This window comes from Leuciscus leuciscus (assembly GCF_965113295.1).
Source record: "Leuciscus leuciscus genome assembly, chromosome: 8".
NCBI classification, from domain to species: Eukaryota; Metazoa; Chordata; class Actinopteri; order Cypriniformes; family Leuciscidae; genus Leuciscus; species Leuciscus leuciscus.
This window is the reverse complement of record NC_138732.1, coordinates 33,030,666-33,045,570: the sequence shown is the minus strand read 5'-3', so window position 1 is coordinate 33,045,570 and position 14,905 is coordinate 33,030,666. Positions and strand designations below refer to the sequence as shown.

At 40.5% G+C, this 14,905-nt stretch overlaps 1 protein-coding gene across 1 annotated transcript in view; it reads right to left on the bottom strand.

Annotated features, from left to right (window-relative positions):
• Nucleotides 1-250: 250 nt before the first annotated feature.
• LOC309505078 (uncharacterized protein) overlaps nt 251-14,905 on the bottom strand; it is a 298,235-nt gene continuing 283,580 nt past the window's right edge. The window contains exon 5 of the transcript XR_014208252.1: nt 251-673. The gene's annotated coding sequence lies outside the window, so the exon portion shown is untranslated. The remainder of the gene's footprint in view (nt 674-14,905) is intronic.

The following is a 14,905-nucleotide window of genomic DNA, read 5'->3' as shown; positions in this document are numbered from 1 at the left end:
TCACTTGTCTCAATTGAGTTCCAATGAGATGGCTCTGTCCACTTCTTATACTGTCTATGGTGGACACCCCTCATGGGTGAGCAGTTGCTCATTATCATTTAAAGAGACATGCACCGAAACGGGTCGCTGTGAACAGAGCTGTTTTGGAGGAGGTAAAAAGGGTGTTGTTTTACACACCCATTGAGGAATTTTAGTATACGTTACACACTTTACATGAAGACCCTAAAGAATCATACCAACTTGTGGAAGTAGAGACTGTCTTAAAAAACCTCCCTAATAATAAAACAAGTGGTAAGGATGGTGTGGCATATGAGACTCTTAAAACCACACAGTCATGTAAGATCTTAACAACTATCTTTAACGTCTGTTTGGAAAATAAGAGGGTACCAGATTTATGGAAAGGAGCACTTATCCATCGTATTCCAAAAAAGGACAACATTCCTGATGATCCATCGACATGGAGGGATATATCCCTTCTCCCCACCATCTATAAAGTGTTCATGAAATGCATACTGGCCAGAGTTCTCCCTTGGTTGGTGGAAGCTGACATCTTATCCACTAAGCAAAAGGCATACATTAATAGACAAGGTATGAATGAGCATGTATTTTGCCTCAAAACAGGGATAGATGACTTTAAGCATGAGTCATGTAGACTGTATTCAGTCTTCTTAGACTTTAAAGATGCATTTGGAACTTTGTCTCACGATGTCATGATCAGATCACTGGAGGAAATACAGCTACCTCAACTGTTCATAGACATAGTGAAAGATGTATATAGTGGCTCCTTTATTGAAGTAATCTGTGGAGAACAGCTCACTCATCCAACACCACTTCAGATAGGCATTAAAACTGGCTGCCCTTGGAGTGCAATTAATTTTATAATTGCCATCAACCAATGGTTAAAGTGGATGTGTCAATGTGCCCCCCCTGATGTGATATCTCCTATTCCAGTACAGGGCTATGCAGATGATGTCCAGATTGCCTCCAGAGAAGAGAGCGTCATTAAAGACATGCTGGCCAGGACAGACTCTTTTCTGAAGTGGTCCGGCATGGAGATTAACAACTCTAAATGTGCTGTTTTGTACGAGAGGAGAAGTGGAGGGAACAGGTGGTACCGTTCAAAAACTGATAAATGCCCAATGTTCACAGTAGCAACAAAACTTGTACGTGTATATTCTCTTCATGAGACATACACATATCTTGGACATAAAATTAACATTGCAGGAGAATGGAAGGAGCAAGTGAACATCATTTTGTCAGAATTTACATCCAGGCTGGACCTGATTGACAAATGCCCACTGCCACTGACTCTGAAGTTAGAGGCTATTAGACAGGTGGCGCTGTCTAAAGTACAACATCTATTCTCCAATGTTCATATTCAACAGAAAGTGCTGAGTGAAATGAATAACACGACAGTGAGCCTAGTGCGAAAGTGGTTTGGACTGAACACGCACAGTACACGTGATGTTATTTTTCACCCCCAATGGGAAGGAGGGTTGGGGGTACCAAACGTGATATGGATTTATACCAGCGTGCGGATTTCCCATCTTCTGAACATGCTGAATAATGATGACAAAGATGTGAGAGAGCTGGCCCGATCCTCCCTATTCCTGGACCTCCGGAGACGCAAGGTGCCACTGGCCAAGGAGTCGGAGCCACACTTCCTTGGCTTTAAAAGAAAATCAAGCGGGAAACTTGACACCCATTCTGCCGGCTTTGGTGTCTGGTCAGATTGGCCGGACCTGAATGACCTTTGTGTCCGAACTGGAGTATCACTGGAGTGGGTGCGGTCTGACTCTGGGACTGTGAGGGTCTCTGAGGACATCATTACTGACCCCCTGACCTCTGTCAGGGCAACAGCCACATACGGTGGTCACAGCCACACGTTAACATCTACAGGTGCCCGGACAACTCTCCTGGACCTACACCAGTATCACCAGAAACAACACTGGATTGGACTGAAACTTCAGGGGAAGCTTGCGTGTCTCTCCTCTGCTGATCACTCTGTTTCCCACTCATTTCTTAAGAATACTGCACTCAGTGAGGACATTGTTATTTTTACAGTAAAAGCCAGACTACAAGTTCTTCCAACTAGACTCAACCTTTCTATCTGGTTTCCAACAGCTCAGGTACCTCATTGTTTGCATCACACTACAGAGCAGATCACCGAGACACTGCCACATATCTTGAATGGCTGCCATGCCTATAAAGGAATGTACATTGCACGCCACGACAGAATAGTGGATCTTATAGTGAAAGACATATCAAGTAATTTCTCATCTTCAGTGAAAATGTACAAACATTCTTGTGTAAAACCATCTATGTTTCAGAATTGTTATAGCTCTGAAACTTTTTCTCATGTGTCTGCTAATACTCCAGATGTTGTTGTGGTTAATGAGGAGATCAGCGAGGTGTTCATTGTGGAGGTTGCATGTACCTTTGACTATAGTATGGAAGAAGCATTTATGACTAAGATTATTAAATATCAACCACTCTTAAACCTCATTTCAGAGTTAGGTTATCAGAGCCGACTACTTGTGTTCATATTTGGCAGCTTAGGACACACACATAGGCTGGTTGTAAGAGGGCTTCAACAACTAGGGATGCCCAAAAAGAGGGCTAAATGGCTAGCGAAGTACTGTGCTCTGTCTGCTATTATAGGTAGCCGTCATATCTGGCGGAGACGGTGCTACTTGTATCCATAACAATTGAGTGATGCTAAATATTGTAAAGATCTGCTGTATGCCACTGGTCCATGATTATGTACATGCATTTGACTGCATCTATAGTATTTATGTCCCTGTAAATCATGTCTTTTAAGTGGACTTAAATAAATATATAAAATGTGTGTGTGTGTGTGGAATGTCACGAGTCTGTGAGGTTGTAAAAGTCACAGGGAGTCCGCGCTGAACTGGGGGGGGGGGCGACAGACACCCCGGCGCTGGTGAATTATTCCGTGGGGAATTATTAACCAGCGCTGTTTGGACAAAGAAGATGTGTTCGACATCACATGATTCACTTAATGTGAAAAGCAGATGTCATTGTTGCTACAACATGAAAAGAGTTTGCACCAACATAAATGTGACTGCTACTCTGAACGCTTCCATGATCACCAAAGCCAAATGAAAATGTAAACATAGGTCGCACTTTTGGCGTAGGTGCGAGCTCTGGCACACTGTGACGTTGGCTGCCTAAACATCCGTTTGTCTCAGTTTACATGCAAACGAAGATTTTCAAAATCTCCACTCTGGCCGGAGTTTTTAGAAAGAATCGGTTTCAGAGGCGAATTCTCCGTTTGCGTGTAAACGAAGGGCGCAAACGAAGGGAAACGTCTCCGTTTTTCAAAATAACCATGTACGTGTAAACTGGGCCCAAGGCAACACTTAAAAATGTCTTGTGTGGACACCAAGCGGGAAGGAAGTCGACCGGAAGTTGAAGTCGGCCGCGTGCCACCATCTTGTAGCAGAACTTCACCTGCTGTTAGCATCCCATTGACTCCCATTCATTTTGGCGTCACTTTGACAGCGAATAACTTCACATCTGAGGCGTTTAAAGACTCCATTTGTCCATTATTTATTTCTAAAGAAACACAACAATGTATAAAATGCTCCATTACCTTGTAGCTTATGTTATGGCCTCGTAGAAGCAGTTTTTGTAAAAGTAGGCTAAAGATTGCGTCATAACCACGCGACTCTCTGTCGCACAGTAGAGAGATTACCGTATGGACAGGAGGAGAAGCTCGCGGGCAATCGGGAGGACATGGAGGCAAAATGACAAAATAATGAATCAGAATACCTAGCAAAAGTTTCTCCTGCTCCTAGCTCGTGGATACCTCCTACTCACGCTCTCCGTCTCTGCAAGATTCGGAAGGGAATGATTCAGATTTCTCATGCCACAGCCACTAGAAGACAGACGGGTTGCTCACATCACATCTACGTCGTCAAGCTCGGTTTGAGTCTGCGCGTCAGGAACGGAAGTCCAAAAAAATCGCTAAAAATGGGCTTCACTTGTCTCAATTGAGTTCCAATGAGATGGCTCTGTCCACTTCTTATACTGTCTATGGTGGACACCCCTCATGGGTGAGCAGTTGCTCATTATCATTTAAAGAGACATGCACCGAAACGGGTCGCTGTGAACAGAGCTGTTTTGGAGGAGGTAAAAAGGGTGTTGTTTTACACACCCATTGAGGAATTTTAGTATACGTTACACACTTTACATGAAGACCCTAAAGAATCATACCAACTTGTGGAAAATGGGCATCCGATGACCCCTTTAAGAGTGCAAACATACATCTGCATTGCCCTTCATTCATGCTATTTGAAATCTTTTTTCATATTACTTTATCTCTGTCATATTACTTTCTATATCAGTCATTTTTTTCTTTACATTATTTTTCTCAAATTTTACTGTATGTTTTGTGCTGTGTTGTACAAATATGTCTCAATTTGAAGGTGTTTAACGTCACGGGATGATGTTGTGAAGCAGTAATTTCCCATTGTCTTCATGAACACTTGTTGAATTTGTGCTGGTCAGATGAAGTCCGACTGAGCATTGAGAAGTAATTAAGATTATTCTACAAACACTTTTAGTGTCCTGGTCCTTCTCCTTCTCCTGTCCCGGTCTTTTGGGCTGAGCGAAGTTTTAACAAAGTGTTGACTGTTTGTTTTGAACATCAGGAGTGAGAGAGAGCTTCAGCACAACCAGATCTAGCCTAGTTTTCCTGCAGATTAAAGTCTGAATTTTTGTCAGTAAATATAGTCAGTAAATTTGTCAGTAAATATAGATTTTGTAACTGACTAAATAGACTCTTTAGACTGGATGTTGCTTTAAGTCTATAACGGTGTCTTGATGCTCGTAACGGTTCAGAGGTGAAGTGAACTGTACATTTTCATTTTTTAAGATGACATTTTTTGAAGAGTTTGTATATAAACAAATCGGTAGTGTTTAAGCACATTTCAGTTGACTACATTTTAATTTTGTATTTGTATTTCAACATGCGTATGTCAAGCATCTGTTGATTGAACTATTCCATGCTGAGAAAAAAAAAACGTTTTTTTTTTTTTTTTTTTTTTGTGCTTTAAATGCAAATAATTGTATGTATCTTTTGGCAGTTAAGTATTTTATGTTAGCAGCGTCAGTATAAAATTGCTTAGTAACTAATTCAACAACTATTCCTATTATCATATAACATGTAACAAATAAAATGATAAACAATAAACAGTTTTTTGTCATTTGTAATTGACAGAATCTTCACACTAGATTTCTAAATGTTGGACTAAATAAAACTTCTCAGTTGAATGAACTATGAAACTAGTTGAGCAAACATGTTTTAAAATTGAAGTCAATGGGCCAACTAAAAAAATAATATGTAGCCTATTCTTTTTGATAATATTCAGTGTTGAAATTGACGATGGTGAATGAATACAAACCAATAATATTTTATATTAACTACTAACAAATTATCTTTTTATTTGTGCATAATTTGACAAAAACAGCAGAATAAAAATATTTTATATGTGAAATGTACCTGGTTTTTATGTATACTGTTCACCTCATTTCATTTTGTTGGCTCTTTGGTAACTGGAAACAATAACTTTTTAAGAAATCATTTTCACTTGATAAATAGGCTATTCAAATGTTATATGTTTATTTATTTTAGGTTTATCATAGTTTTACAATGAATTTTCATAGTTTTAGATTGAAAGTCTAGAGCTGGCAGAGTAAATCAAAATCTATATATAAAAGTAATTTAAAACATTCACACGTGATAAAAAAAAAAAAAGTGAATGTAATTGTTTGAATCAACAACTAGAATATTTAAATAATAACCATTTCCATCCTCAGGAGTTCTGGCGCGGCCTTTGTGACGTCATAAGCACTCAGTCAAGAGTTCGGTGAGTGAATGCAGTGTGGAGAAGTGAATCTGCTGCATCGCGCGACATCAGAGGTAGGAACAACTATATTTACATTATTTCGCCATTAGATGGCGGCAAAGACTGTCTTTATGAGACAGTCTGTCAGACGCAAATGACTAGGGTGTCAGGGCACGGGAAAACCCCTTAACTGTTAAAAGTTCAAGATATTGCAGTGGACATTCAAACAGATTTGTATTATGAATATATGACTATATCTACTGTAAATGCAGGTACTCTCGTAATACTCTACTCTATAAGCTTCAATGAACAATATCAATGAGAAGTTTATGTTTATGTTGCTAAGATGGTTGCTAGGGGTGTTGTGCAGTGAAATGTTGAACCATTGAAGCGATCATTGCCGTGTTTTATCTGGAAAAAACCCCACTAACGTTAATCAGAACCAAGGACTGGAACTACCCGTTTTACAGGGACGTGCGGTCAGGGTAGGCAGGGCCTCACCAAAGGAAATGTTGACATTTTTGCATTTATTAATTCATTTATTAATTCCAAGAGCTTTATTAATTCACCACATTATTAATTGCATTTATTTTATTCCAAATATTAATTTTTGTAACAAAAATGTTCAGGAATACACATATAATATACTCATTTTGCCATTGTTTGCTCCTAAAACCATTGTTTCATGCAGGAAATTCAAGGCCATGGCCATTGAGGCAGAGGTTAGCAGTGCCTCTTTGGTCCATAGAACGTAGTTTACGTAGATTTGCGCATGCGCAGTCAGTTCTCATGCTGTCTTGAATTATCAACATTGAGGCAGAGACCGAGCTTGCTTCATGTCATGTGATCCACTCGGTCTCACTCAATCCGCGCTTCCCGATACTTAGCATCTAGCGGCGCCTAGCGTTGGCTGTCAACAGGCCCGGGGTGGGTAATCGGGAGAATCGGGAGAATTCCCGGTGGGCCACTTCACTTTTGGGCCGGTCGAGGAATATATATATTTTTTTTATACACACGTTCTGCATTCTGACACCGTAGCGCTCAGCCTCTGCATGGGTTGTACCATGTGAGGGAGTTCTCCCCTACCCTCCTATAGAGTTGGTTGGGTCCATAGCCCGTCTTTTCCAAAACGTTTTCTCAGGTAGGCTACCGCGGCACCGCCGGCGCCTACCGATAGCTGGGCTGGCCCTACCGTAACGGTACGAGTCAGGGAGGATGGATGGGAGGAAGAGGCCAGGAGGTATGGAAGCATGTTTCTGCCACAGAATAAAACATTTTAAAAGATAATTGCGACTTTTTATCTCACAATTGCGAGTTTACAACTCGCAATTCTGTCATTATTTCTCACAATTGCAAGATATAAAGTCAGAATTGCGTGAAATAAAGTCAGAATTGCGAGATATAAAGTCAGAATTGCGAGATATAAAGTCAGAATTGCAAGATATAAAGTCAGAATTGCGTGAAATAAAGTCGCAATTGCGTGAAATAAAGTCGCAATTGCATGTTATAAAGTCAGAATTGCAAGCCTACCCATGACAAGATTTTCCCGCACGTTACTGCCGTTTTATATAGATAAATATACTGCAGATAATGGCTTTATTGGTAAATGATGTTGTTAAGCATTTATAATTGCAGGATGTTTTTTCGTTGCTATATTTTCGTCTTGATAATTTCTCTTGTTTTAGTAAAAAAAAAGTATTTATTAAATTTTTACAATTTTCAAAACTCTTAGCTAAAAAAATCCAAACTGATCACACTTGTAACCCAGCTAGTCATTCTTTCAAAACCTGATCCATGCTTTCATTACAGTTATGCACATTTTCAGTCCACATAATCAATGTTTCAAAACACAAGATGATTGTAATATGTAACGGAACATTTGGTTTAATCACCAAAATACACATGACCTTCTTTCAGTTTAGTACTTTTAAAGGAATAGTAAACACCAAACAAATAGTTCATGGCCCTGTATGAGTTTCTTTCTCCTGCTGAACACAAAATAAGATATTTTGAAGAGTATCGGTAACCAAACAGTTGATGGACCCCATTGACCTCCATAGTATGGGGGTAAAAAATATGATGGATGTCAGTGGGGTCAATCAACTGTTTGGTTACCGATACTCTTCAAAATATCTTATGTTGTGTTCAGCAGGACAGAGAAACCCTACAGGATTGGAACAACTTGAGGGTGAGTAAATGATGACAGGATTTTCACAGAGATGGGACCAAGTCACACATGTGTAAGTCTCAAGTAAGTCTCAAGTCTTAACCTTCAAGTCTCAAGTTAGTCCCAAGTATTTTTTTCTTGGGCAAGTCAAGTCAAGTCAAGTCAAGTCAAGTCAAGTCAAGTCACAGGCTATGTCAAGTCAAGTCAAGTCCTGTAGTAGGTCAAGTCAAGTCCAAGTCAAGTCACCTTATTATTGTAATTTTACCTGCAGAATCTGATCTTAATAAAGTGAAAAGACAAGATATAAGTAGCCTAACTGTCAGTAAATTACAAGAATTTGGATTTGCATTGTAAATTCTCATGTTCAGTAAAATACATCATGGAATCAAACAAAATTGTAACTTCATAAAATTATGTATTTTTCACTTCTGCCAACAGTGTTTGAAATGTTTTAAATTGTCAACATTGAGTCCATAAAACAAATAACAGCTTAACATCCAACAGACTCCTCTCTGAACACCTCCCTCTCTCTCTCTCTCTCTCTCAAACACAGTTTACTTACAACATTAAACTTTGTTACATTTCTCCTCTCTCTCACACACACTCACTCTCACACACTCTCTCTCTCTCTCTCTCTCTCTCTCACACACACACACACACACACACACACACACACACACACACACACACACACACACACACACACACACACACTCATCGTTAGGAAAGATTAGATGAATGTGATCATTTATATTTGGGCCTTTTTTGGGCCTGAAATCGCTGATAAAACCTTATGGCTACTTTAGCTATTATTACATTAGCTAACTACCAACTAACCAGATAACATTAACAAATTGACAAGCACTTACTGGGCAGAATGGCTGTTAATGTTGCATGTCTTGCAAAGCGCTGTTCGTCTTTTGCCATCTTGTGAACAATTCTTGAAGCCGAAAGCGATGACCCTCGGTACCCCTCCGGCTGACATGTTGATGTGATATCTGATCTAAGTGGGCGTGGTGTGCGTAAGGTACGAGAGGGCATGACTGATGATAGTTTCATGATCCAGTCATGACAACGCTATTCTCAGCCTGCGCTCCAGCTGGGTAATCAACTTGATTTTTAAAAATAATTTCTATATTTTATATTCAAACTGAAAACATGATGTGATTAACACTCAAGTCATTCAAGTCATCGTGTCTCAAGTCATGTCAAGTCCCGAGTCTTTAACTTCCAAGTCCGAGTCAAGTCTCAAGTATTTTATTTTTTGTCAAGTCAAGTCACAAGTCATAAAAATAGCGACTCGAGTCCAAGTCACCAAGTCACAAGTCCCCATGTCTGCCTCCAGCTGTTCCAGGAAGAGCTCCAGGAACTCCTCAGGTACGTGCAGAACCTCCTCAAAGTGCTGCAGGATGTAGTGCTGTGCTTTACAGCGGAGCTTTGAGCAGGAGGAAAAGTCCTCTGTCAACTTGCAGATGCCAATGCAGTTTCCTATATTAAATTTGAAATGCTGGGTAAAACTTCATTCATAGCCACTTCCAGAATAAAATTTCAAGAATGTGTTTGCCTAGATATCATAGTTACATTCTTTTTTCTGGCAATACACTCATTCATTTTCATGCATTTATATATTTGGACTTAGGCAGTTTCAACCGTATAATGTTGGCAGTGGAAATGATGTATATAATTATAATCATTTCTAGGTAATTTGCACACAATTGCAGTTCAAATGCTTCTTCTCACCTAAAGTAGGAGCTGCAGCCACACATGATGATCTTGTGCACTTGAAATTCTCTGTCATTTGACTTGATGATCAAGTCAGTGTGTTCGCCCAGTAAACGTGCTTCATCAAACACGTCAAAGGCTGTTGCTCTTATGTTCTCCATGTTCTCTCAGGACTGTAAATGTATTCAGTCTTCTCTCCTCAAACTCTGATTAAAGTCTCCTCAGGATTGTGTCTTTGTGGGACTTTTGCTCAGGAGAGTTCTATAGAATGTCTCTGTGACATCATAGTTGTAGAGCTTCAATATATCTTTTCAGTCTTGTCCACATAATTATTAAAGAGTTTTGTTTTATCGATTCCTTTTGAATGAAACATCTTCACAGTAACAAAGATATTAAATTCAGAATTACTGCCATAATAAGTAAAATTACAAATAAATTGGCAAGCTGATTTTTTTTTCTTTTTTTTTTTTTACAAATATTTACAACAAACAAGACTTTGAACAGTCACTAAGACACTACGGCTGTATCTGAAATTGTCCCTTATACTGGACCAGCAGTTCTCAACTGGTTTGGCCATGGGACCCACATTTTCCCATGGACATTAATATTATTATTGGGTTTTTTTTTAGGAATTTGACCGAATATATATGGTATTATCACGATATTGAAATGAGCGTTTTCAAACAATAACAGGTTTTATATATTACCCAAAAACTACATAAAGTAAACAAATGTTTTAAACTGATTCAAGTGTAATAAAGAATTATAAAGAACAATAGGTAACACTTTACAATAAGGTAAAGTCAGTTAATGCATTAACCAACATTAACATTGAGCAAAAGCTACATCTGTTACCATAGTTATTCTTTGTTAACATTAGTTTAAAAAAAATACAACTGATCATTGTTAGTTCATGTTAGCTCAGGTCCATTAAATCCTTCTGAATTTAATAATGTGTTATTACATGTTGAAATGAACATTAACCAAGATTAATAACTGCTTTAGGAGTATTGTCCATTGTCAGTTTATGTTAACTATAGTGAATTAACTAATAAAGCCTTATTGTAAAGTGTTACCTGTTACAGAATGCAGATCCAGACACAAAGAAATACATTGAAATGTGAGCTTTATTAACAGCACTGAGCAGAATGGAGAATACGGATGAGTATGCAGTTCAAATAGACTTTGAAGAATGAGTAAAGCTTAGTAACAAAGACCTTCCTTGTTTTACAGGTGCAGGAGATCATGGATAGTTGGACGGATGGCTGGATGCAGGATGATGACAGGAGAACACACGAGAGGAATACACTGGAGTACCAACGCTGGAGAACAGGTAAGCACTTCATAGAAACAAGACCAGACAATGATGTGAGACGAGGTGTGTGCTTTTGTAGCTGGCTTGATGATGGTGCAGATGAAGTGCAGGTGTGAGTGTTCAGTACTCTGGTGAAGGTGTGCTGTGTGAATGGCTGATGTGACAGCCTGGCAGATCTGTGACAATTACCCAACAATAATAAAGAATCAGAACATTTGCAATCAATGTGTAGGGCAGGGGTTCTCAACTCTGGTCCTCGAGGTCTATTTTCCTGCAGAGTTTAGCAGCAACCTTGATCAAACTCACCTGCTTATTGATCTTATGGGGACATTTTTTTGGTCCCCACAAGGAAAACAGCTTGTAAATCATACATAATGCAGAACATTTTCTGTAATGGGAGGTTTCAGATTAGGGGATATAATTTGTACAGTAAAACAAATCATTATTTCTATGGAAAATCCCCATAAAACATGAAGTGTGTGTGTGTGTGTGTGTGTGTGTGTGTGTGTGTGTGTGTGTGTGTGTGTGTGTGTGTGTGTGTAAATTAGTCTACTACAAACTTCCTTAACAGTATTTATGCTTACAGGGCACCTATTATGACCCTTTTCACAAGATGTAAAATAAGTCTCTGATGTCCCCAGAGTATGTATGTGAAGTTTTAGGTCAAAATACCCAACAGATATTTTTTTTACAGCATGTTTAAATTGTCATTTTTTGGGGGCTCAGAAAAACACACCATTTTAGTGTGTATCCCTTTAAATGCAAATGAGCTGCTGCTGCCGCCCAAAGGGTGGAGCCTTACGAGCTTGCGCTCAGAGCCAGGACAATCTCATCTGATAATATCAAAACAGAAACTCTCATTAGTGGTGTTCATTTCGACTCGGAGTCGGGCAATAATGCCCACAGAGCCAGAGAATATATACTGTATGGAGATTGAACAGGTATAGTTTAGCTTAATTATGGTTATAACTTATTTGTCATCTGCTTTTATCCACTATTAATACAAGCCTGCTGTAGCAGACCTCGTCCGAATGATGACCAAAATATACTGATGAGTTCGATTAAGTTTATTGTACATCACACAAAAGATGAAGCGTTAGTTTTACTCCAGAAAATCACTGTAAGAGCAGCTAAATAAAAACAGTATAAGATGTGAGCATTTAAGTCTTATCCAAAACTCTCTCTCTCCCTTTCATTAGCATGGAACATACACAGCGAAGTACACAAAACACTCGTTACAACTAACAGTAAACAAATATATACACACCTTTTCAGTCTGTGCTTAAAGGTGAACTAAGTAACTTTTTTACTTTAACCGAACAGCTTCGGAGTCATTGGAATAGTTATATGACTTATTTCGGGTTGAATGGTGGTCGTCTCGCACTCCCCAAGCGCCTGTGAGCCGAAAAACCACCCTTGCAACTTTGGGCCGGCGGGCGTGTATCGCTTGATATCAGGTCTCGCGTTGTAACGAATTGCTTTATGGCACTGCACTGTGCACACGTACACGTAGAAAAAGGTAACGTTAGATACTGAGTTCTTCACACTTTCGTCATGGCTGAACCGGTAAAAAAGAAGCAGAAAGCTAGGAAAGGTTTGTCGGAGGACCAAAGAAAGAGGAAACGGCAGACTGACCGAGCAAGGAGTCAGACTCGAGTAAATATCGTTCTTGTTGATGGACTAGTAGACATCTTCAGAGCTTATCTGTGCCTGTTCGATGTCCAACGCTTTGTAATGCGTTGTGTCAGGAGGAGAAATAGGGATAGCTCACATATGAAGTTATTACAGAGGCCAGACAGACTCACGGAGGCGATTGGCATCTCACAACTTGCACTTTATTCCCCAATCGAACTCGTGTAACTGTTTGTCACCCATTCTACCATCCACAGCTTTACTTGATAAACAAAAGTAAGATAAGAATGAGCATCAAACTGAAATAACCCGCATACATGGGGGTGTTCGAGGTGCACATACAATACAGACTACCGACAGTTCAACAGGGCGCGCGCAGCTCTTAAAGGGGCCACACCTTATTTCCACTCATTACAGCCTCCATCCTACTGAACAGGTACCGGTATAGAGGGCGGAAGGGATCAGGCCGTGAGTGCAGAGACGGCTCTGCGCGAGTGGCGACAGTAATATTAAATACAAGTACTCCACAGCGACTCTAGGGGTCGCTGTTTGACAAAAACGGAAAGCTGCATAGTGTGCCTTTAATAAAGTGAAAGTGAAAGTGAAAGTGACACATGACGGCCAAGTATGGTAACCCATACTTGGAATTTGACCTCTGCATTTAACCCATCCAAGTTAATGCACACACATTAGGAGCAGAGTAGTGAGTAGTTAACACACACACACTGCAAACGTGGATACACACACCCAGAGCAGCGGGCAGCCTTTGTGTACCTAAACTGGTACACTGTATATCCGTAAAACTACTCGATGAGCTGTCATAAAGTGCGCGCTTCCCACTTTCATTTCTGCCGTGATCAGTAACGTTAGGCCTGTCGCTCCAGAGACTGTAAACTGGATCACGAACAGTTGGTGAGATCCATCCTCGAGGAACAACGGGAGTAAATGAAGACTGCTATGTTCATTCTTACATCCAACAACAAAAACCCTCAATCACTTAGAAGACATTCTTGTCTACAGCTAGCCTGGTAAAACTAGCTAGCCTGGGCGCTTGTCTGAAGTTTTAAATCATTGGTTACCCGTAAGCCAATCACATAATGTTTGGTTATGACGTGTGTTATGCGCTGGCTCAGCCGCATCGAACTTCCACTGTAAACACATGTATGATGTGAAAACAAAACCATCGAGCGAAATACCGGAGTGAACATGGCTGTGAACGACTTTTGCAGATTATGTGAAGTAAATCTCCGCATCCACGGTACAATCAGCGTCTATGTCACGGCTCTCAGCCCGCCCTCTGTTCGTTGATTGGCCGGCTGTTTTGAGGCCGGAGGAAAACTGAGAGATAGGTCGCTATCTCAGACTGAGTACAGAAGCGAACTGAAATTGAGCGGAAGTACGAAGTCTGACGTAGTCAGGCTAGTCTACAGCTGCTCAAGCGTCAAAACAATGGTGGACTGTGTCCCGCTCCCTCAGGGCGGGTCTATGCTCAAACTGCAGTGTCAATCAACAGTCGTGGGAGGGGCCTGTGCAAAGTGACGTCACATTGCCGCGAATCTGAGAACGGCTTGTTCTGAGACAGTGCTTATGATTTATTGGGATTATAAAAAAAGCACTGGGTGGATTTTTATCATTATAGGGTGGTTGTGTACACACACTGCCAACACACATTTATGTTGGCATAACGTTGGCTGTCTTGCGCAGTCTACCCTCGTCGGACAGGTAATACAAGGTGCAGGCGACAGGGAACCGCATGACGGTCGTCTCAGCCTCGATGTAGGGACGCAGCAATTCGGAGAGTGACAGCAGCGATGACCTTGACATCCTACAATTTTCACGCCACTCATCCGGGACAACATCTTCATTTTCGAAGTTCTCCCACCAGACAGCAGTTCGCCCAGGTCGGACCCAAAACCGGCGACGCTGGCGGTGACGCGGACTGGTTCTTCGTGTTGGAGGGAGGAGAAGTTGTTGCAAAATTGCTGACCTCCGAGCACTCATTCGTCTCTGCTCCTCGACATAATGGAGCAGCTGTATTTGCAAATGCAAACACACGAAAAGAGTTTGCACCAACATAAATGTGACTGCTACTCTGAACGCTTCCATGATCACCAAAGCCAAATGAAAATGTAAACATAGGTCGCACTTTTGGCGTAGGTGCGAGCTCTGGCACACTGTGACGTTGGCTGCCTAAAC